The sequence below is a fragment of the Adiantum capillus-veneris genome, chromosome 28 (genome assembly GCF_014529385.1).
Source record: "Adiantum capillus-veneris isolate H3 chromosome 28, ASM1452938v2, whole genome shotgun sequence".
Taxonomy (NCBI): domain Eukaryota; kingdom Viridiplantae; phylum Streptophyta; class Polypodiopsida; order Polypodiales; family Pteridaceae; genus Adiantum; species Adiantum capillus-veneris.
The window spans coordinates 61,450,379-61,474,122 of NC_140958.1; the positions used below are offsets into that span (position 1 = coordinate 61,450,379).

At 39.2% G+C, this 23,744-nt stretch overlaps 1 long non-coding RNA gene and 2 pseudogenes across 1 annotated transcript; 2 read left to right on the plus strand and 1 right to left on the minus strand.

Moving 5' to 3' along the window:
• The first annotated feature begins 412 nt into the window (after nt 1-412).
• LOC147420540 (uncharacterized) lies at nt 413-1,395 on the plus strand (annotated as a pseudogene).
• A 10,098-nt stretch (nt 1,396-11,493) lies between these two features.
• LOC147420541 (uncharacterized) lies at nt 11,494-12,589 on the plus strand. The gene is made up of 3 exons (XR_015187045.1): nt 11,494-12,047; nt 12,136-12,207; nt 12,376-12,589. It is a non-coding gene; the product is annotated as an uncharacterized LOC147420541 (long non-coding RNA).
• Nucleotides 12,590-16,234: 3,645 nt separating this feature from the next.
• On the minus strand, nt 16,235-19,928 carry LOC147420542 (uncharacterized; annotated as a pseudogene).
• Nucleotides 19,929-23,744: the final 3,816 nt, after the last annotated feature.

Genomic DNA, 23,744 nt, shown 5'->3' on the forward strand with positions numbered 1-23,744 from the left:
ATGCACCAATTTAGAATGATTCAGGATTGGGGTTACAATATTTGTATCTCCGTCAAGAGAGTGCACTCACACGAGTAAACCTCAAAAATCATAGCTACAGAGATGTTTCTTAATCCCCAGTCGAGGATTTCGATTCTAGTTCTTCAATAGAATCCGATGAGACCATATCAGTGGATAGGGCTGGTGGCTTATGGATTTGTGGAGCTTCATGTAAGGAGCCTGAAGATGTAATTATTGACAAAGATGTGCCAGATGAGGCATATATTCCACTTCCATTTCTAGAGCACCAATTAGATCCCAAGAGTGGATCCATGTCTTAGCCGCTTTAGATGTCTGCACAGTGCCAAAACCAACTCAATTTTGTGATCCTAATGGCTATGACATTGTCCCTATAAGAATGATAAGAGTCTATATGGATTTTGATGATACAGGCTCAGACAATGATAACTCTATTAGAGAGTACTATGAAATGGATCATACTCCCAACCAATGAAAAATTCCTGAGATGCAAGAGAGAGTATTTTTCTTTGCACAATAACGTTGAACAGAGGCAAATTGGAAATGTCTTGCCGACAACAGTGTCATGGCCAACGAAACCCACACAGGTCTCATCAAACGACCAAGCCACAATACCAAAACACCGCATATAGCTGGTTTACAATATTTCTCCGTATTTTTATGAGTATGAAGACGAGAAGGGAAACTTTTACCAGGTTGTTAAAACGGCACACCAAGATGTCGATCCACCTAGTGTAGTGCTGACTTACCTCAATTTAGTCGTGGGAATGGAAAGCTAACTCTTTTGGATGACTATGGTAATGAATATGAAATGGTACAACTTCCTAAGAGTGATGAGCAATCTAGGAAGGGGGGAGCTCCTTCTTCTATGTCTCCTCCAAGAGCATCACTTGGTGTTCCACCAGGTTTTGACCGGGCACTAATGTCATCTATCACAAAGGTCGTAGATAAAGGAACATACAAATTGACCAAACACTCACATATAAAGGTCAGTCTTGTGTCTGAAAAGACTATTGTGTTTGTGTTTGCAAAGGTTGATCCTAGACGAAATTAGAGCTTAGTGTCGTATGAGGTTTGGGAAGCGTTGGGTAAGCCGACTCTAACTCCTCTAGAGCCAGAAGACAAAGAATGCATAGGGTCTGTAATCTTAAAATTCAGAATAAAACTATCGCCCATGTACTGTACTTTTCATGTTGCTAACCCTGGTCAACAAACACAGTCGAAGATGCCACTTTGGGATGGTACTGGATGTGTCAAACAGATTACCACGAGGATGAAAAGGACAACAAATACACGATAAAGGGAAATTCTATAAGCCTTACAGGAAAAAGAGGCACAAATCAGCCCAAATCTATTCAAGAATTCCAATCTTTTTAGGAAGCTTCTTCAATCAGGCATTAACCATGTTAAAAACAAGAGAAAAGCAAGATAAAGGAGGCCCGCTTTTAGGGATCCTTTCACTCCCGCTTGTGTACCTACATAAGGAGTACACTCTCCCTCTTTTTGTTACACACTAAACCGGTAGTATTCTAAGTAAGCTCTTCTCTTTCCATCATGTTCTCCCTGGTTATGTCCCTCAATTCAAGATTAAAGTCACTCTCTTGTCACCTTCTCTCTCAGGAAGAGAGAAGGAAAAGGTCTTTCTCCTTCATGGTGTTAGCGCTCTTCAACGACACCTACAAGCTTAGTTTCCATCATAGCTCTCTCTTTTTTCTTGCAACAATGTACCCCTTGTGCAACAATTGGAGTGCATAGCACATGTAAAGACCCAGGCTATGATGTTGTGGTAGAGATGTGCGGACAGGTATGTATAGGAGGAAGGTATGCGAGTGAAAGGACACGTGCTTGTAGTAAAAATGTGTCAAGACAAAGGTGACATGAGGCTTGAGACAATGGTCTTAGGGACATGGCCATGTTGCAAGCGGCCTAGGAGAAGGCCCTGCCATGTGGACGGCATGCATGCTAAGGAGCCACTTTAAGAGTGCATCGATTGGGTGGTTGGTGGCATGTCTCTCTCCCCCTGCTCTCACATTGGTATCAAAACTTTGATCAAGTTAGAGAGAGGGAGTGAGGAAGAGGAGGTAGAGAGAGGTCGTGTATTATTTTCATGTCAGAGAGGGTGGGAGATAAAGCAAGGCTATTTTGAGCCTCTTTGCACGAATTGACTCTTCCATGCATCTCCTAATTGGAAAATCACCCTCATGGCAAGCTCTTCTCTCAGCTTTTACACACACTCTCATTACTGATCTATCTTTGTTGTACCTTTATGGGACCTCCCATACATGTGGAACCCCACATTCCATTGAATTACAAGCTTCTATTGATGTCACTTATTTTATCTCAGACTATTTTAACTGCAGACTTATATCAAGAGTTGTAAATTTCTCATCTAAGTTTTTTTTTATTAAAAGCTATGCTATTAACTTGCTAGCTTACCTTTGATCCTTCTACTTTAATCTCAAGGTAGTTATGACCCTTTTGGCCCCACATTGGTGGGTTATTCTGGTATGTGGGCTAGGTATAACTAACCTTGCTTACCATATTGTATGTATGTAGTAGCACCTTGCTTTGTCAATGCAATGCTTTGAAGGATGCCCTGTTTCTAGTTTATGTCCTAAGACTGGTAGTTGTTTTCTATCTTGGAACCTAACACATAGCCTTGGTGATAAGGTTTCACTGCTCTAGACATGGCATGATTATCTGAGGCAAGAATGATTAAGCTCACTATACTCTATCTCTAGGTCCCATCTTACTGCCATTGGCTTTACTCAAGAATATTCCAGGTAGTTTTTTGTTTACCTGGTTGGTGTATAAACTTTTGTATCATAATATATTAGGATTTTAATAGTAGGTTTATGAAAGAAAGTTTTCTTGGGCTTAGCAAGTATTGGTTTAATAGGCATGGGTAATATGGTTTCATGCCAGAATCATTATTGTTGATATACAATACACAAATTGGGATGGACTCTGGTAATAGGTTACCTTTTGAAGTGATGGTTGGAATTCGTCTGATACAGTTGTGCTTCACATAATCTAAACAAACTAGTGATGGGTGGTAGGAGGCACTCATATGCTTAAGGATTACATTTTGTTGATACTCTTCTGGTAGCATGGTCTTGATCATACATGAGATTTAGTCTAGTGTAGCTTCTATTTAGGGGCACTTTGATAGTATTCACTATGATGCTTTAGTATGAAACTTGTGTTGTGATTTTGATGATAAGCATGCCACACTATAGGGTTTTAGGGGCCAATCATAATGCCTCTGGACTATTATTCTAAAAGGAATGGTGTGTTCATCATAAATTACCACCTCTTATTGGCTTGTCGTAGAAGCCATTGACTACCATAGGCTATACTCTATAACATTTCTAGGGGTTATCTGAAGGCATACATGCTACTCACCCATAGTATATTGTCCACCTCCAACATGAGGGCGTGATGTTAATTATGAGGGTTCATGGGTTGGAAGTTTTTGGTCTGACAATTTTGCTAGGCTTATGTGGTCTGTTATCTTGTATTGGCTAGGATCACCAATGTTGGTATATAGTTAACAAACTAGGATGGACTTTGGTCCTGAATTCCATAAGGTGTGTACTAGGGTACGTGTGATGTGAAGGTTGGATTTCTGTTAGAAGTGAAATTGGTTGTTATTATTGAATTGACAGTTTACTGCTATGCACATACTCATATTAATAATGGTTGGCTTTGCAATCTCATGGGACTAGTAGGGTGGTACTTATCTGTTTATGGTGTGGCTGATAGTTTTGTCCTAGACATACACTCACCATCAAGTATATCCATAATGGTTCTAGCTACTCCTCATGAACACACTTGGAGTACTACATGACTGTTATCTGGTCTTCTTACCTTGCTGAAGGAACTGCCTGTGATTCTGGTTTTGTAACTGGTATGTAAGATATGATGCTTTTTTATCACAATTCATTGTACTAGGGACATATATATTGTTGGTATAGTCATCCTAAATGACTAGTTGTTACTCTTACTAGCTTGTCCTTGGAGCGATTGGAGGGGCAATGTAATGATTGGACTGGCATTCAGTTTTTGGTATTTCTGGTTTGGGTGATTGGTGTTATGTCTACACTGTTATATGAGTACAAAGTGGCCTATATGTGTGTATAATATGGAACCTTCTGACTGGTTTGGGTGATTGATGTTATGTCTACATTGTTGTATGAGTTTAAACTGGCCTATGTGTGTGATAGTCTTTAGCTGGCAATGATGGTTGCTAGTTAAAATTTGTTGGCATTTCATGTAGCAACACTCAACACCCCTCACGTTGCAACAGTGGTGGGAGTTGTTGGGATGCATGCTTTGGAGGGTGGAGAGTAGCCCTTTTGTATTTGATTACTCAATACCTAAAGTTGAGTCGTCCAAGGACCAAGACACCCTAATGCCAAATAGTGCATGGAGCATTATTTCCTATACGTACCATAAGTGCTTTTTGAACTTCCAAAAATGGTACCTCGACCATATCAACTTCATTTCAAGTACCTTACACAAGCGCTTTCAAAATCCCAAAAACAAACCTTATTGAACACAATGGCATCAAGGTTTCATAAAGGTCTTTAAGAAGAACAAGCACTCCACCATTAGGAGAGTTACGCAACTATAGTCACAACTATCTACATGTGAATGCACATGATGAAGACTAGGAGTTCTTCCTCAATAAGAACCAACTAGACTCAACAAGTAGCAAGAGACAACAAAGATGGATAGAATGCACAAGCCATATGGAAAGACAAATATATATCTAAAAATATTTATAATAGTTATGCATGTAATGATTATGGGATGTTAATCTCACTCTAAATCCTTTAGTTAGTGCAAGAACTCAGTAAACATGATAGTAAAATGTTCCAATGATTTGAGCAGTAGGTATGGGTAACTCCCTTTCTACTACTCAGACCACTTGGGAATGGGCACACATTTTCTGAAATACAAGTGTTATTCCTATTCTGATTATGCACACAGCTTGAACATTCTAGATTATTGTTACCTTAGTAGCATCAACCTTTATAAGCTAATTCTTAAAGCTCAAAATATAGTAGAACAATAAGTATGTGGGCACACACATCTTAAGGTTTTTGTTGGTGACCGCGATAACAAGTGGGGGCAGACCATCGCACCTGCCTTCCAACATATACGAAATATATTCTAACATGGTTTGTGTTGTTGATAGTGGTCGGTAACAGTCTTCCCCCTTCCTGCAATTTGTTGTTTGGATGCTAACATTGTGGACAACTATAATTATCATTCTTATGTTTTCGGCCTACTTCTAATTGTTTCTTGAATATTTTGGTTTTGATTGTACATTCTCTGTAAATTCTGAAGGACCTGTTGAAATCAGTGTATGTCTGAATCCTCTCTCTAGCTCATTTGGTCTAACCTAAGAAGTGATTCTAAAACACAAACACACACACGCGCGTGCACACACACACACACACACACACACACACACACCAAGTTTGACCTGCATATGTCAACGAGGTGTTCTCAAGCTAGGATGTTGTGCAAGCGTTTCATCATGCAAGCACACACATTTCATAAGCATAGTTCAACAACCTAACATGGTTAGGCTATGCTTGATTCAACATCACACACATACAATCAGCCCATACATGCCTATGTGTATATTGAACAAGCAACTAGAGACATAGCATTTGTGAACAAAAGCATGCACGTGAAGTAGAGAGAGAGAGACATAGAGATGAGAGAGAGAGATGGACATTAATTAGGAGGAAAGTATTGTTGCTTGAGGGTTGATCACCGAGGTTGAGAGGTGTGTGGTCGTAGCCATTGGAGCTGAAGATGGACAACTAAATTATTAATTTGACGAGTAGCTCCTTACCCAGTTATGTGCACGTAGACGGGACATAGACATCTCACAATTGGAGCTAGAGTTCATAGCATACAAAGTGCCTTCGACAATAGATATTCTAACACCAGGAGCTCAAACAGCGACAACAAAGAATGCAACAACAAAGGCGCAAGAAAAGGAGATCAAATCCAAGAAGAGGACAACCATCCATGGGTCAAACTAATCGGTATGTTTAGACATGGATTCCTAAGGAAAGCATAGCTCAAATATCAACTAAGGGAAAGAGGCTCCTAGTCTGGATCCTCGCGAAGAGAGAAGAATCAAAGGCATAACATACCAAGAGTGGATTGTCCCAGACGATCTAATCCAAGCATAAGGCTATTATGAGGGGAATACACAATTGTGGATTCCGAAGTCTCTTCTTCAAATCCAATCAAGCCATCAACGTTTTCTAGAAGAGAAGACACGGCAATCAAAGACCACCCAACACTGGAGGCCGGTGATCAGATACACCAAGCCTCAAGTCAATCAGACGAGATCCACCAAGCAAGAACTGAAGTGGTTTCCTAAGAAGATTTTGGTCAACATTGCTCGGAATTAAAAATTTGGGTTAGGGTATTATGTTTAATCCCCTTTTTGTGTTCTCTTCTATGTTTTGACTAGGGTTTCAAAATTAGTTGAAATCCGTAATCCTAGGGTTTGGAACGTAGATAAGGCTTTTCCCTTGAGACTCAAGTCAAATCCTTGGATAATCATATGCATGACTATCCCTTGAGAGTTTGGAACGTAGTTAAGGCTTTTGCTTAAGGGTCAATTCAAATCCTTGGATAGTCATATGTGCATGACCATTGCTCTCTCTATGGATATATATTTTTTAGACATTATTGCTTGATCACAGGTATGTCTTTGTCTTAAAGCATATGGACCCATTGCCTACCATATAATGATCTCCTTGATCAGTGAATGAGTGTCACTATCGAGGTGGGTATACTTGGACTAACACTTTCAATGCTTCCAAATGAATATGTCCCATTGGAGGTTGTCCTTACAGAAATTGAGTCTAAGATTGTAACATTGCCACAAGTAGTTATTCTTTGTACAAAAATGATCTAGAGGCACTAGGTATCATGTATGTCCACTTGGACCTTGTGAATTCATGAGTCTGAGATGAAGAATCTCTTTTCCAAAGCGTGATCAAAGAAGTGTGTCAAAATGAGCTATTTTGGACTATATAATTCATGCCAAGGTTTCACACCTAGAGTGGCCATTTTCAAAACTAGAACTAGTTTAAGCTTGGGAGTTCAGAAAATTACATGTCTTGGCTTGTAATTGGAGTAGGCACTAGGCACTATATACAACCTCTATCTCCTCTTCTCGAATCACAAGGTGAATTTCAAAATTGGGTGTTGGATTTACGAAAAGACATCTCTAATTACACAGGGTGTAGCCTAGGTTAAGTACATCGAAAAAATTGGAAAAGGCGGCCATCCCTTGGTCTTCATACCCTTGTGGCTCTTTCATGCATATTCTTATGCACAACGTCACAACATCTTGTCTCCGTTTTTGTCTTGATCGGCCATAATCCATGTGAACCCTACCCATGTAATCTATCATTGTTTTTTAGTAGAATTTTCTTTCTTTTGGCCGTTTTCACGGCAAGCAATTACGCTTAGGTGCTCATATGCTTAAGGATTACATTTTGCTGATACTCTTCTGGTAGCATGGTCTTGATCATACATGATATTTAGTCTAGTGTAGCTTCTATTTAGGGGCACTTTGATAGTATTCACTATGATGCTTTAGTATGAAACTTGTGTTGTGATTTTGATGATAAGAATGCCACACTATAGGGTTTTAGGGGCCAATCATAATGCCTCTGGACTATTATTTTAAAAGGAATGGTGTGTTCATCATAAATTACCACCTCTTATTGGCTTGCCGTAGAAGCCATTGACTACCATAGGCTATACTCTAGAACAGTTCTAGGGGTTATCTGAAGGCATACATGCTATTCACCCATAGTATATTGTCCACCTCCAACATGAGGGCGTGATGTTAATTATGAGGGTTCATGGGTTGGAAGTTTTTGGTCTGGCAATTTTGGTAGGCTTATGTGGTCTTTTATCTTGTATTGGCTAGGATCACCAATGTTGGTATACAGTTAACAAACTAGGATGGACTTTGGTCCTGAATTCCATAAGGTGTGTACTAGGGTACGTGTGATGTGAAGGTTGGATTTCTGTTAGAAGTGCAACTGGCTGTTATTATTCAATTTATAGTTTACTGCTATGCACATACTCATATTGATAATGGTTGGCTTTGCAATCTCATGGGAGTAGTAGGGTGGTACTTATTTGTTTATGGTGTGGCTGATAGTTTTGTCCTAAACATACACTCACCATCAAGTCTATCCATAATGGTTCTAGCTACTCCTCATGAACACACTTGGAGTACTACATGACTGTTATCTGGTCTTCTTACCTTGCTGAAGGAACTGCTTGTGATTCTGGTTTTGTAATTGGTATGTAAGATATGATGCTTTTTTATCACAATTCATTGTACTAGGGCCAAATATATTGTTGGTATAGTCATCCTAAATGACTAGTTGTTACTCTTACTAGCTTGTCCGTGGAGCAATTGGAGGGGCAATGTAATGATTGGACTGGCATTCAGTTTTTGGTATTTCTGGTTTGGGTGATTGGTGTTATGTCTACACTGTTATATGAGTACAAAGTGGCCTATATGTGTGTATAATATGGAACCTTCTTACTGGTTTGGGTGATTGATGTCATGTCTACATTGTTGTATGAGTACAAACTGGCCTATGTGTGTGATAGTCTTTAGCTGGCAATGATGGTTGCTAGTTAAAATTTGTTGGCATTTCATGTAGCAACACTCAACACCCCTCACGCTGCAGTAGTGGGTGTAGTTGTTGGGATGCATGCTTTGGAGGGTGGACAATAGCCCTTTTGTATTTGATTACTCAATACCTAAAGTTGAGTCGTCCAAGGACTCGTCCAAGGACCAAGACACCCTAATGCCAAATAGTGCATGGAGCATTAATTCCTATACGTACCATAAGTGCTTTTTGAACTTCCAAAAATGGTACCTCGACCATATCAACTTCATTTCAAGTACCTTACACAAGCGCTTTCAAAATCGCAAAAACAAACCTTATTCAACACAATGGCATCAAGGTTTCATAAAATTCTTTAAGAAGAACAAGCACTCCACCATTGGGAGAGTTAACCAACTATAGTCACAACTATCTACATGTGAATGCACATGATGAAGACTAGGAGTTCACCTCAATAAGAACCAACTAGACGCAACAAGTAGCAAGAGACAACAAAGATGGATAGAATGCACAAGCCATATGGAAAGACAAATATATATCTAAAAATATTTATAATAGTTATGCATGTAATGATTATGGGATGTTAATCTCACTCTAAATCCTTTAGTTAGTGCAAGAACTCAGTAAACATGATAGTAAAATTTTCCAATGATTTGAGCAGTAGGTATGGGTAACTCCCTTTCTACTACTCAGACCACTTGGGAATGGGCACACATTTTCTGAAATACAAGTGTTATTCCTATTCTGATTATGCACACAGCTTGAACATTCTAGATTATTGTTACCTTAGTAGCATCAACCTTTATAAGCTAATTCTTAAAGCTCAAAATATAGTAGAACAATAAGTATGTGGGCACACACATCTTAAGGTTTTTGTTGGTGACCGCGATAACAAGTGGGGGCAGACCATGGCACCTGCCTTCCAACATATACAAAATATGTTCTAACATGGTTTGTGTTGTTGATAGTGGTCGGTAACAGTCTTCCCCCTTCTTGCAATTTGTTGTTTGGATGCTAACATTGTGGACAACTATAATTATCATTCTTATGTTTTGGCCCTACTTCTAATTGTTTCTTGAACATTTTGGTTTTGATTGTACATTCTCTGTAAATTCTAAAGGACCTGTTGAAATCAGTGTATGTCTGAATCCTGTCTCCAGCTCATTTGGTCTAACCTAAGAAGTGATTGGAAAACACACACACACACACACGCGCGCGCGCACATACACACACATACACACACCAAGTTTGACCTGCATAAGTCGACGAGGTGTTCTTAAGCTAGGATGTTGTGCAAGCGTTTCATCATGCAAGCACACACATTTCATAAGCATAGTTCAACAACCTAACATGGTTAGGCTATGCTTGATTCAACATCACACACATACAACTAGCCCATACATGCCTATGTGTATATTGAACAAGCAACTAGAGACATAGCATTTGTGAACAAAAGCATGCACGTGAAGTAGAGAGAGAGAGAGATAGAGATCAGAGAGAGAGATGGACATTAATTAGGAGGAAAGTATTGTCGCTTGAGGGTTGATCACCGAGGTTGAGAGGTGTGTGGTCGTCGCCATTGGAGCTGAAGATTGACAACTAAATTATTAATTCGACGAGTAGCTCCTTACCCAGTTATGTGCACGTAGACGGGACAGACATCTCACAATTGGGATGGAGACTTTGTTGCAAAGAGCGCAGAGTGGACTCCCTTGTTACGAGCACAAAGCTAGAAGCAAGCCATAGCCTGACTTCCTCTCTAGTTCACCCACATACGAGTGTGCTTACGTAAGGAATCACACTTCTTGTTGCTACTCCCATGCACCATATACTACAAGCATGCACATCAGGAGTGGAAGAGGCGGCAAGCAATGCACAATCCTACGAAGCTCACACATTCCAATCCCACTCTACACACACACACACACATAGAGAGAGAGAACGATGGCTCATGAATGCGCATAGAAGCACACAAGCAAGATCAAGCGAACTATACATACAAGACCAAGCATTAGACATGTAGTAGAGAAGTGGGAGGTGAACAAGGAAATGGAAGACTCCATAACCAAGCTCCCAAGCTCTCATTATCCACATTGGTCAAGAGCTTGTTCTGATATTTTTACAATTGTCAGTTTGGGCACCCAAGGCCTTTAGAGCCCCTGTAATTACTCATTACAACCACACCTAGGCATCTACAAGTTGAAACTCCACGTGAGCCCATAGTGTCATAGTTATATAACTGCATTGTTGGCTTACACATTCAAAATAGTTTAAAAATAGGGAAAATTCTATTTGGCGCTTGTGCATCGCACCATAGCAAATCATCTTTATCACTTGCCATCTTTAGTAGGCCCAAAGACATAGAGATAGATCATGCCAAAAGGTGAATTCACCTGATATTATCATTCATACTATTAAAGAAGACACTAATTTGTGTGTATCTTCTTAAATTTCTTGGAAAAGCAGGAAGTGCGCTTGCCAAGCTTGACAAAGATGTAAAGCTTCAAGCATAATAAGTTGAAGTAATAGACTAAGTCGGGGTGGCTTTTTGACGGGCAAGGTTGCCCTTCAAAAATCCTAGAATTTTCTAGATTTCCTATTTTGAGGTAATTTATATGTATTTTTTAACGTTTAACTCTAATTTTTGCCCTTCAAATACGTGCAAAAACCCAAAAAACGTGCAAAGCTTTGAGAATAAAAGAGCGTAATGGAAATATAGTGAAGGTACAAAATGTACACAAAAGCAATTGAAAGTTCACACAGCTCGAGGCCGCAATCAACAGCCCAGAGGCTTTATGGACTGCGCGTTGATCCCATCCACGGACGTCCGTGGCGGATAATGTGGAGGCATTGTTTCTGAGATAGTGTGGAGTCATCTTCTTTGCATGGTTTCTAAGATATTTGAGTTATCTTTATGTCTTGCATTGTCTGCAAAGCTGCCACAGGGTGTTGATTGCAAACTAGGTTTAGGAATTATTTGGCTCGCCTGTGCTTTGTTCTAGGGTTCTACATTGTCTATAAAGTTGTCACAGGGATTTGAATGCAGTTTGTTCTAGGGTTTATCTTTTTGCATGATTGTTCTAAGGTATTTAGGCTATTTGAATATCTTGCATTGTCTGCAAAGTTTCCACATGATTTTTATTGCAGTTTGGTTTAGGGATTATTCCCTTGCAGGTTTTGAAGTTTTCACAAGGCTTTGATTTTTGGTTATCTCAGCAGGGCTATGCATGTTCCTACATGGGGAGGCATTGGTGGAGTAGAAGATTTTGAGAAGCATGATATTAAAGATACTAAGAAGCATACTATGAGAACTGGGATTCAATGGTCCAGGTACCTTCCTAGTTCTTTGAGAAAGAGATAAGGATACAACATAGTGTAAGCTTTGGCTCATTTGTGATTGAATGGTCGCTATTTTCAGTCTGTCAAGTGAGGAGTTCCTATCAAGATTGGCTGATTAACAACAATCTGTACCTGGCTTCTGCCCGTCTATGTAAGTTTTGTATCTCATCTTGCATCTCATTGCATGGTTCTAACTGGCTTCTGCGCGTCTCTGTAAGTTTTGGATCTCATCTTGCATCTCATTGTTGCAGTGTCTTCATCTTGCATCTCATTGCAATCTTCAAATTTTTCTCACATCTTCTGTGTTTTTATATGTCAGGCTTTGTAATGAAGATTGGATAGACTTTTGCAATAAGCGAGGTGCTGTGTGCTCGAGAAAAGTGTCAAGGATGATCGGTAACGTGGATTTGATCACTCCCTTCATGGAGTACCGTCAATTCTTGAGAGGGAATGTGCAAGAAGGTAGATAATATAAAGATGTAACACACTTTTAGTTACGAGCCTGGTAAAGTCTGTGGACAGAAATACGAGAAACGTACATTATTTTGTGAATATTATCATAGTGAATCGTTCTGAGTCTTGAATTTGCGCTCTCTTATATGTCCCATGTGTATCCTGATTCCTTTTTGCCTGTGAGTAAGGCTTGATGTGTATGGTGTATTGTTTTCCTTACGTCTCTTGAATATGTAGGAGATCGTATGTCTCAACTAACCCACTTAATAGTCTTTTAACAGTCTTTTCAATGGCTCAATTTAATTGGCCTATAGTTTGTTTAATTAGTTTGTTGTGCTTCGATAGTTTGTCTCGAGCGAGCGTTCAGTCTTCTAGAAATAAGAAGGTTGTTTAGATGTTGTAATCTGTAGCATCACATGTAACAATCTCTTATAAGTCAGTCATGATTTATGGCTCGATTCCTCTTTTTATTCAAGTTGTCCTGTAAATGAGCGCCGTCCTACGCACAAGCTCAAGGATCGATCGCTTCAATGACTAGCTTCACTCCTGCCACAAGTTTGAGAGATGTTCTGAACGATCGAAGGCTCAAGAGGGGAGGGACGGTGCTCATTCAGAACATAAGTATTAAAGGGCCTGCATGCAGTGGGAAGTTATCACTGTGGCTATGACTTTTAACACATCAAATTATGATTTAAGTAGGTAACTGCAAGCATGAGTGGCAGAATAGGAGAGATGTCTAGTGAATGTAAAATGTCATCGGTGTTTTGCGATAGCTTACCATGGAGTCAGTACTGGAGACACACGATCTTCTAGAGATGGTGTCTCAGGATATCCCCCGGCCGGTGGTGAAGAGTGGAGAGGGATCGTCCTCATCTTCATGTTTCATGCACTCTGTGTCGTCAAAGGAAGCAATCCACTGGGATCGATTGAATGCCAAGATATGGTCATTCATATTCCTTAACTGCTCACCATCCGTGATTGAGCACATCAAAACGACGAGGGAACCATTTAGCACAAGTTGTATAGCCTGATATGCTCAGTACATCACCATTTTCTCTTTGGTCAGCAAATCTACAGCTCCAAAATGGCCAAGATTTATATCAGAGCTTGTCCTTGCTCTGCTGATCTCACAGCCCTATGCTCAAAATTGCAAAATGAATTTTCCTCTGTCCTCCAAGTCAGCAAATCGACATGTGACTGTCGATTTCCAAAACAGAGAACAATGAAATTCACCTGGCAAGTCCCTGACAATGCTGTGAAGCAGATGGGATGCCTCAATTTTTAGTTTTTATGACCTATCACATCAGTTCGCAACTTCGTTCACCAAAAATAGTTGGTTTCGACATGCGTGCCATATCAAGAAATCACCCCTCCGGAGGCTAGGCTTTCGTCCAACGGACCTAAGAGGGAGATTCACGTCCGGTATCGCTTGCCAAACCAAAGTGGTCAGATTTACGAGTAGGTAGCTATGTAAAAGTTCAAGCTAACTCAACTAAACACTAGTGGTTTAGAGCCATCCGCAGGCCTCGACAATCCCGGCGGACATAGACATTTTTTACAATAATAAAGATGTTGCCCTTTGGGGGCAATTATCACTCCCACTCTTGTGTACCTATGCCTGCAAAATCACATCAAACATGTCATGTCAACAAGCATCACAAGCATAAGACATGCAACAACCACATATGGTAATGCAAATACATACCTAATCCTAATCCTAAATTCAAATGACAATGGATGCGAGAGTAATGTGAACCGTCGAAGAGGGTGTTGGAATGGTGTCTTCTCCAACCACCCTAATCCATCAAACCTAATCTTATTCTAATCTACTCCTAATGCTACTCTAACTCTACTCTATTCCAACGGTTTTACAACCGATTGGAGCGGTTTTCTTATGGTAAAATAAGCATAGCAAGCACTCAACTAGCTTAGGTTATTGTTCCTTGGTAGTGGTGTAAGCAATGGGTTCAATAAACATGCACACACACTACTCAAGCTCACTCATTTCCTACCCACATAAGGAATGGCATTCCCTCTACGAACCCACACTCCTTAATCTACTTCATCAAGCATTCAAAGAGCATTAACTACAAGCAAGCACACACTTTCAAGCTAGCAACTACTCAAGCAAACTCAAGCAAAGATAAGTGGAGCTCAAGGGCTCTACCATTCACATACACACACTCAACAAAGCATGCATAGAATCAATGGAAAGCTTAAGCTAAATAACAGTAACATAAAGAGATTAATTAAGAGAAATAGAGAGACATAGATTGCTTTGATTAATCAAGTACATGGGCACACAAGCTAGAAAGCTTGTTGCTCTTAAGAGGTTACAAAGCTAGATCTCTCAAGGAGAGTGTAGTTCACAAGAATGAACAAGTGAACCCCCATCTCTTTAGCAAAAGTGACATTTATAGTGAAACCCTTAAAACGGTTCACACCTATTATCCGCCCAAATGCTAAAGGATAAACAATACATGAAACTACACTTCCTGAATACAACTTGGAACTCAATTGAGCTCACTTTAATAAGCCACAGTAATTACAAAGCATTTTAGTGCCCATTTACACATCCCCGTAATCGCAGCATACATGTTGTGATTACACTTAAATTTGTTGTTCTTAGCTCGCGTATCCATTTGATGAAGTTAGGTGCTTGAATCAAAGATATTAACATAAGCTTCGCAAAAAATGAACCCACATGTCCATCCAACTCCGTGTGCTTCATTTATGGCTAAAAATAATAAACATCCATTTTTGCATCCCGTAATAACTGCATTCCGGCTTTTATTCCAGTTATCTTTAAAGCTCATTGCGGCACTGTTCCGGTGCTCCTGGAACAATTACAACCATATAAAAATGAAATTGAAGGAAGACCAAAAACCATATGCAAATGACATATGGCAATGATATACAAATACCAAACATAACAAAATAGGGCTATCAAAATATAGACAAAGTCCAACTACCAACAACCAAAAATAGGTGAGCACCTTGACATTGCTTCAACTCTCAAGGTGTAGGAGTATCTGGAATAGGTCTCTACTACAAGACAAAACCATAACGCTAAAATGCATACATATTACAATGCAAACATTTGATACAAATATTTATCAATAGAAAGCATTGCGATTCGAGATCTTACCCCATGTACAACATTGTCCCAATTGATTTGGATGCGATCTCGCTCCAAACGCTCGAGGAGAGCATACAAATTGTTCTCGAATGTATATTTCTCCTCAGCTTGTATAGATGGCCTACTTACAACTCTCTCCTACATGCATAAAGGAATGAAGAAATAAAGGGCCTATATCAAATGCGTAAATGGCTAAAAAGAGAAAGCGTTTTGACGTATACTTATAAAATATGCATGGAAGGAATCCCATCCGCCGGATCCAAGATACGAATTCCCCATGCTCTCCAATCTCTCTGCTGCTGAACTCTCTTGTTGCGTGTAGTATTGGGGGTTCTTGCCATGTGCGCCCTTACCTCCTTGTCCCACTCTTGTTGGTCCAAGTACTATGGCTTCTCTTGATATATAATTGACATCAATTGACGTATAATTGACATCAATTGCTAATTGATATCAATTGGCTTTAATTGGTGTCAATTCATATCAATTTGTGTCAATTGACATTAATTGACATCAATTGATTCCAATTAACATCAATTAAGGCATAATAATATAATTGAAGTCGATTTCACTACTAGAAGAAGGTCACTTATCGACGATCATTTCCAACATTCGTTTCATCATTGATATAAACATCAGTAATTTCGTCTGTATGAGCGTTGAAAAAGTCGTGGTCGTTAAAAATGTCTAAACAGTCATTAAAAAAAGTGTGGAAATGCAAAAAATTTTAATCTATAATTGATAGGCATTTTTTATGTTTTAAAGGCTCCCTCCTATGTTTTGAAGCTCTCTTATCACTCTTGTTATTATATCGCATAGAAAAAATAAGCAATTATGTTATATTATTATTTTAAGCCTTGGTTCATTGTTTTCTCAAGCAGTAATATATAGTTAAATGGTAATTTTGCGGTTAGTAAATGAATGTCTTTGACAAATAGAAATACTCTTCGTCAACCTTCACTTCACATGCTATTATTAAGTAGCACTGAGAAATTCAAGTTAGTATCTCATGTGGAGCATGTATGATCTTGATGATGATTTTAAGAATTTCATGAAAGAAGAAATTAAAATGCAAGCATTCAATCATCTTCATCTTAACTCCATAATCGTGGCATATCAGCAGGATCCACTGTTATAACAAGGAACTTTGTGATGTGGACTAGAGACTCTTGTACTAGCCACCGCATGGCCATACTTCCCTCTGGCAGAAAGTTTACTTATAAATTGCAAACAAAATAAACATGAAAAGGGGATAATATTTATGCAAGACAAATGAGTAATTATACAGTTGTACAATAGTTTACCTGGATTATGCACAATTGCATCATGCACTTTGCATATGCATGATTCACAGTGAGTCCTTGCTTCAAAAACCACCTTATTGTCTTCCTTTTTATTCTCTTGCTTGCTTTCATCCTACATTTCATTGAACATCCAAATAAAAAAATATCCACTTTATATTTATTTCACATTTCAAATTTCAAAATGCACAACCACAAAATCTGCAACACAATTTCACAATGCAAAATTTTATCATAATCCAATAGAGAAAGTATGCTAAAACTATTCCCAATACTTATTATAGAAATTCATGCATAACTGAGCTTAGTTTGTGAAGGGATTACCTCTGTCATTGTTAATGGGAACACCTTGTATAGATGGTGGCTTGTATAGAAATCAAGTAATAGCAATGGATTTTATAGAAATGGTAATGGAAAAAGATGATGGTGGTTGTATAAAACAAACAAAGATAATGGAAATCCTGTTAAATAAGGCTCAGGTTTTGTCAGATCAATTTTCCTCTACCTGCTAGCTCAGCAAATCGGCAGTGTATTGTCGATTTCCAAACCCGAGAATAGATGAATAGATGGTTGTGAACTGGCTGATGTGTACATCATTCCTATCAAAGTGATTTTTTGAATTGATGCTTGGTTTGGCCAAAAACTTGATTTTTGTACCTTGATTTGAGCAGAATTGGTTGCTGCAAGTACACATTTACTCTTTTTTGTTTCTGCTTGATGTTTAACTCCATCTAGTGATAGATCTAAGTGTTTATGCTCAAAGAAGAAAATTTCATCCTTCATGTTTGTCCATGCTTTGCTGCTCCTTTCTGTCTTGTTTGTATCTTTGAATAATCAAAGCTTGGCTTTCTCCCCCCTTCCTGTACTTTTGTCCATGCTTTGCTGCTCCTTTCTGTCCTGTTTGTCTCTTTGAATAATCAAAGCTTGGCTTTTCTCCCCCCTTCCTGTACTTTTGTGTGCTTGAAGAGTTAGTCAGAGTTTAAACTCCCCCCTTCCTGCTTTCCATTCTGGTTTGGAAGTGTTAGGGTGTTTGGATATGTGTTCGTGCATTGGGTGTCTAAAGAAGCGTGTCTAATGCATCATCCGATTTGTGGATGTTATATGCTACACAGTCAATGCATAGAGAAATTGTATGTTGTGCATGAATCCTAAGGGTACTTAAGAGATAGCCAAAGCAATCTGTTAAGTGGCATTTACTGTAGAGGATTTCACCTAAGTTTAATTGATTTTTACGTCTCTTAACAGACTAGCTCTCTGAGCGACCTTATGTTGAATGTATTATGGGAATGGGAAATGATATGTACATGTACTTAATTCGTTGCAGATACTTAGCCAAGTAGACATAGTTTGACATTTTTTAGAACACAGTGTTACTATAAAGCTTGGGACTGATCTCTGAGCACATTTTGGCTACAGAGTGCCCGACTCTGATGCTTATGCCCGTAAAGCTATTACTGGTGACTTGACTTTGTATTTCAAATGAATAGAATTTCCTCCCCGATGGCATAGGTGCTTCTCTTGAAAAGGTGTTGAAAAAAGGATGTAGGGGCTTATGTGAAGTAAAGCTTGAAGATATGTGGCCCACTCCTTGATTGGTGAAGTTGTGAAGCTTCCTGTTTGGTAGGTAGCTCTTGATTCCTTAAGCGTTGATAATCGAGAATAAATCCTGCATGCCGTGAGTTGAACTTTTGAAGGTCGTTTGAACAAAGGTTTTTGCAGGTCTTTTGTGGCAATGTACTTCTTTTTGTTGTAGACTGCCTTGACTACCGACCTTTGTTTGACTGTCTCAGATGGACTTGATTGTGGTTGATTGATGTTCATGATTGGCCTTGGGGATGATGAAGCATTGGTTGATTGATTTGACATAGAGGTCATAGCAATGCTTTGTTTTGAGGATTGTTGTAACGCTTTTGGTTTTGGAAGCCACAAGTTACACTTGCCTTCGTAATAGCCTTGTGCTTCAAGAAGCGCCTTTGACACCCAACGTAAAGTGGTGTGTGAGTGTGACTTCTTTTTCTTTTTTCATAAAGAGTAATCCTTAGTGCTTTTTTCATTTGTCTGTAAGCGCTCCTGTTGCTGTTGGGAATACTTTGGAACCCACCGTTGTGCTTTCCCCCTTCCTTGGCTTTGTTTACATGGAGGAATGCTTTTTCTTGAGCTAGAAGCTCCAAGTGTAATTGTAGTTGCTGTAGTTGTTGTGAATGCTCCCAGTGGAGTTGTATCTGTCCTTCTTGTTTACGAAATGGATTCATTTCTTGAGTGTGAAAGAATTTCTTCTTTTGTTGTCATCTGCGAGCTAGGCCCTATTAAAGTGACAGAATTTACCTTCAAGGTGTACTGACGGAGTTCCCAATCCAAAATGCATTTGGTTAACCACATTCAATACCGTCCCAAAACAACGCGCTCCACCGTTTCCTGTTTGTTAGCTACATAGAACAATTCATACATAGGTGCATCTTGAATGTGTATTTTGACATAGCATGTTCCTATGCTTGTGCTCTCTGTGTTGTTGAAACTTTTAAAAGAGAAGCTAGTAGATTTGGGTTCAGGTTTGCCAATGGCTTCCCATGTTTCATATGACATTATACTTGTGTCAGATCCCGTATCTATGAATACTGAAACTACGATTGATGCTCAGGTTGTTTCAAAGGTCGTGTCGATCTTGAATGGTTCAATGAATCGATCTTTCCCTTCGTTAGTGTCCATTGATCAAGCAAGCACTCGGTGTTGTTTTCGTTTGAGTTTTTCTCTTTCTACATGCAAGCATGCCTCATCCTGAGCTTCCTTGATCTTCTCCAGACCTTCTCATCTTCGTTTAGCTAAGTGTAGTTTTTCTAGTATTTCTTGGGTTATTGGCTCTTCGTATTTCTTAAGACAGCTCCCGTTGATGAAATTTTTCATTTGCTCGCCTTCAAATGTTTCTAGGCGCACAGCACCACTCGGACTCAAAGTATTGATCACAAATGGACCAAGTCCTCTCATTTTGAGCTTTCGCTTGTGTTTCTTCAAGGTGTATAGTAGTACTAAATCACCTTCACAAAAGCGACTAGTTTTGACGTTTGTATCATGCCAAACCTTCTGTCTACGCTTTTCAGCATAAATGCCTACTAAAGCTGTCAATCGGGCTTCATCTGGCCATGGGGTGGCTAGTACAAGAGTCTCTAGTCCACATCACAGAGTTCCTTGTTCTAACAGTGGATCTTTCTGATATGCCACGATTATGGAGTTAAGATGAAGATGATTGAATGCTTGTATTTTAATTCCTTCTTTCATGAAATTCTTATAATCATCATCAAGATCATACATGCTCCACATGAGATACTAACTTGAATTTCTCAGTGCTACTTAATAATAGCATGTGAAGTGAAGGTTGATGAGGAGTATTTCTATTTGTCAAAGACATTCATTTAATAATCCCAAAATTACCATTTAACTATATATCAAAACTTGAGAAAACAATGAACCAAGGCTTAAAAGAATAATATAACATAATTTCTTTTTTTTTCTCTGCGATATAATAACAAGAGTGATAAGAGAGCTTCAAAACATAGGAGGGAGCCTTTAAAACATAAAAAATGCCTAGAAATTATAGATTAAAAAAAAATGCATTTCCATACGTTTTTAATGACTATTTAGACATTTTTAACGACCATGACTTTTTCGACGCTCATATACACGAAATTACTAGCGTTTATATCAATGACGAAACGAATGTTGGAAATGATCGTCGATAAGTGACCTTCTTCTAGTAGTGAAATCGACTTCAATTATATAATTATGTGTTAATTAATGTTACTTGGTATCAATTGATGTCAATTAATGTCAATTGACACAAATTGATATGAATTGACACCAATTAAAGCCAATTCATATCAATTAGCGATTGATGTCAATTATATATCAAGAGAAGCCATAGTACTTGGACCAACAACAGTGGGACAAGGAGGTAAGGGCGCACATGGCAAGAACCCCCAATACTACACTCAACAAGAGAGTTCGGAAGCACAGAGATTGGAGAGCATGGGGAGTTCGCATCTTGGATCCGGCGGATGGGATTCCTTCCATGCATATTTTATAAGTATACGTCAAAACGCTTTCTCTTTTTAGCCATTTACGCATTTGATCTAGGCCCTTTATTTCTTCATTCGTTTATGCATGTAGGAGAGAGTTGTAAGTAGGCCATCTATACAAGCTGAGGAGACATATACATTCGAGAACAATTTGTATGCTCTCCTCGAGCGTTTGGAGCGAGATCGCATCCAAATCAATTGGGACAATGTTGTACATGGGGTAAGATCTCGAATCGCAATGCTTTCTATTGTTAAATATTTGTATCAAATGTTTGCATTGTAATATGTATGCAGTTTAGCGTTATGGTTTTGTCTTGTAGTAGGGGCCTATTCCAGATACTCCTACAACTTGAGAGCTGAAGCAATGTCAAGGTGTTCACCTATTTTTGGTTGTTGGTAGTTGGAGTTTGTCTATATTTTCATAGCCCTATTTTGTTATGTTTGGTATTTGTATATCATTGCCATATGTCATTTGCGTATGGTTTTTGGTCTTCCTTCGATTTCATTTGTATATGGTTGTAATTGTTCCAAGACACCGGAACAGTGCCGGAATGAGCTTTAAAGATAATTGGAATAAAAGCCGGAATGCAGTTACAAGATGCAGAAATGGTTGTTTATTATTCTTAGCCATAAATGAAACACACGGAGTTGGATGGACATATGGGTTCCTTTGTTGCGAAGCTTATGTTAATATCTTTGATTCAAGCACCTAACTTCATCAAATGGATACGCGAGCTAAGAACAACAAATTTAAGTGTCATCACAAAATGTGTGCTGCGATTACGGGGATGTGTAAATGGGCACTAAAATGCTTTGTAATTACTATGGGTTATTAAAGTGGGCTCAATTGAGTTTCAAGTTGTATTCGGGAAGTGTAGTTTCATGTATTATTTATCCTTTAGCATTGGGGTGGATAATATGTGTGAACCGGTTTAAGTGTGTGTGCATTTTTATTGAACCCATTGCTTACGCCACTGGCGAGGAACGATAACCTAAGCTAGTTGAGTGCTTCCTATGCTTATTTTACCATAAGAAAACCGCTCCAATCAGTTGTAAAACCGTTGGAGTAGAGTAGAGTTAGAGTAGCATTAGGAGTAGATTAGAATAAGATTAGGTTTGATGGATTAGAGTGGTTGGAGAAGACACCATTCCAACACCCTCTTCGACGGTTGAGATTACTCCTGCATCCATTGTCATTTGAATTTAGGATTAGAATTTGGTATGTAGTTGCATTACTATATGTGGTTGCTTGCCTTATGCTTGTGATGCTTGTTGACATGACATGTTTGATGTGATTTTGAAGGCATAGGTACACAAGAGTGGGAGTGGTAATTGCCCCAAAAGGGCAACATCTTTATTATTGTAAAAAATGTCTATGTCCGTCGGGATTGTCGAGGCCTACGGATGGCTCTAAACCACTAGTGTTTAGTTGAGTTAGCTTGAACTTTTACATAGCTACCTACTCGTAAATCGGACCACTTTGGTTTGGCAAGCGATACCCAACATGAATCATTCCCTCTTAGGTGCGTTGGACGAAATCCTAGCCTCTGGAGGGGTGCTTTCTTGATATGGCACGCGTGTCGAAACCAACTGTTTCTGGTATAAATCTTGGCCATTTTGGAGCTGTCGATTTGCTGACCAAAGAGCAGATGGTGATGTATTGAGCATATCAGGCTATACAACTTGTGCTAAATGGTTCCCTAAGCTCAAATATCAACTTGGATTTGCAAAAATTAAAAAGCATGCCATGTTGTGACTGAATCTGTATCCGTAAACTTTGTGCTGTGTTTTTTGGAAATAGCCTGTTTGAGCTGTGGAAGTCATTTTTTAACGTTTTTTAATGCTAAATAGGGCTATGGGAAGTTAGAAAATGTCAGGGACTGTGTGAATAGGCTAAAGCAATATGTCGCAAGATGTCCAGACGATGAGAAGCCTAGACAAATGAGATTGGTTTCAATCTTTTTAGCTGGTTTACGGAACAAAACATTGCATGCTAATTTATACGTAAAAAGACATAAACAATTCAATGAGTGTTGCATAGATGCGATGGACTTTGAGGGTAACATGGATATATCCGATGACTCCAACCAAGAAAATGAGCCTAGTGGTCAGCGATTAGGGATCTAGCTCCAATAAGAGCTACCACTACAGATCTCAACCTAGAGCAGATTGCCGACATTGTGGTGAGGAGGATGGGACAATTGTCTCATCCTACCACACGAGTCGAGGGACGTACCTACGAAGAAGTGGTGAGATCTATGTCAGTGGAATTTCACACATAGGACATAAGAGTGCCAGGACATCATGAGAATGTTGCAAGAACAAGCTTTGCCAAGTTCTTGGCAGCAACATAGGACAGAAGTGATGAATAGTGCGAGAGCTTTTGTGCCATTGCAGATGCAAGAGCAAGCTAGACCAAAAATACGAGCTAAGCCTCTAGTGCATAGTACTACATCTTTTATGTATGTGAGCGAGAATAGAGTTATGTCGAGGGTTGAGCCGAGGATTTTTCAGCCTTATTTTGGTAAGTAGGATCCATCGTGGAGCCGTCTTACGAGAGTCAGTAGACCAACCCTTTGATGGAATATTTTCACACACAGGCCGTGTACGGCAAATGAGGGCAAATCGGAAAACGCTCATAATACAATGAAATTGATAGAAATGGATCCTTGCATGGAATGCGGAAGAAGCCCATCGGATGATGGACTACCCTCATAGGCAAGTTCCA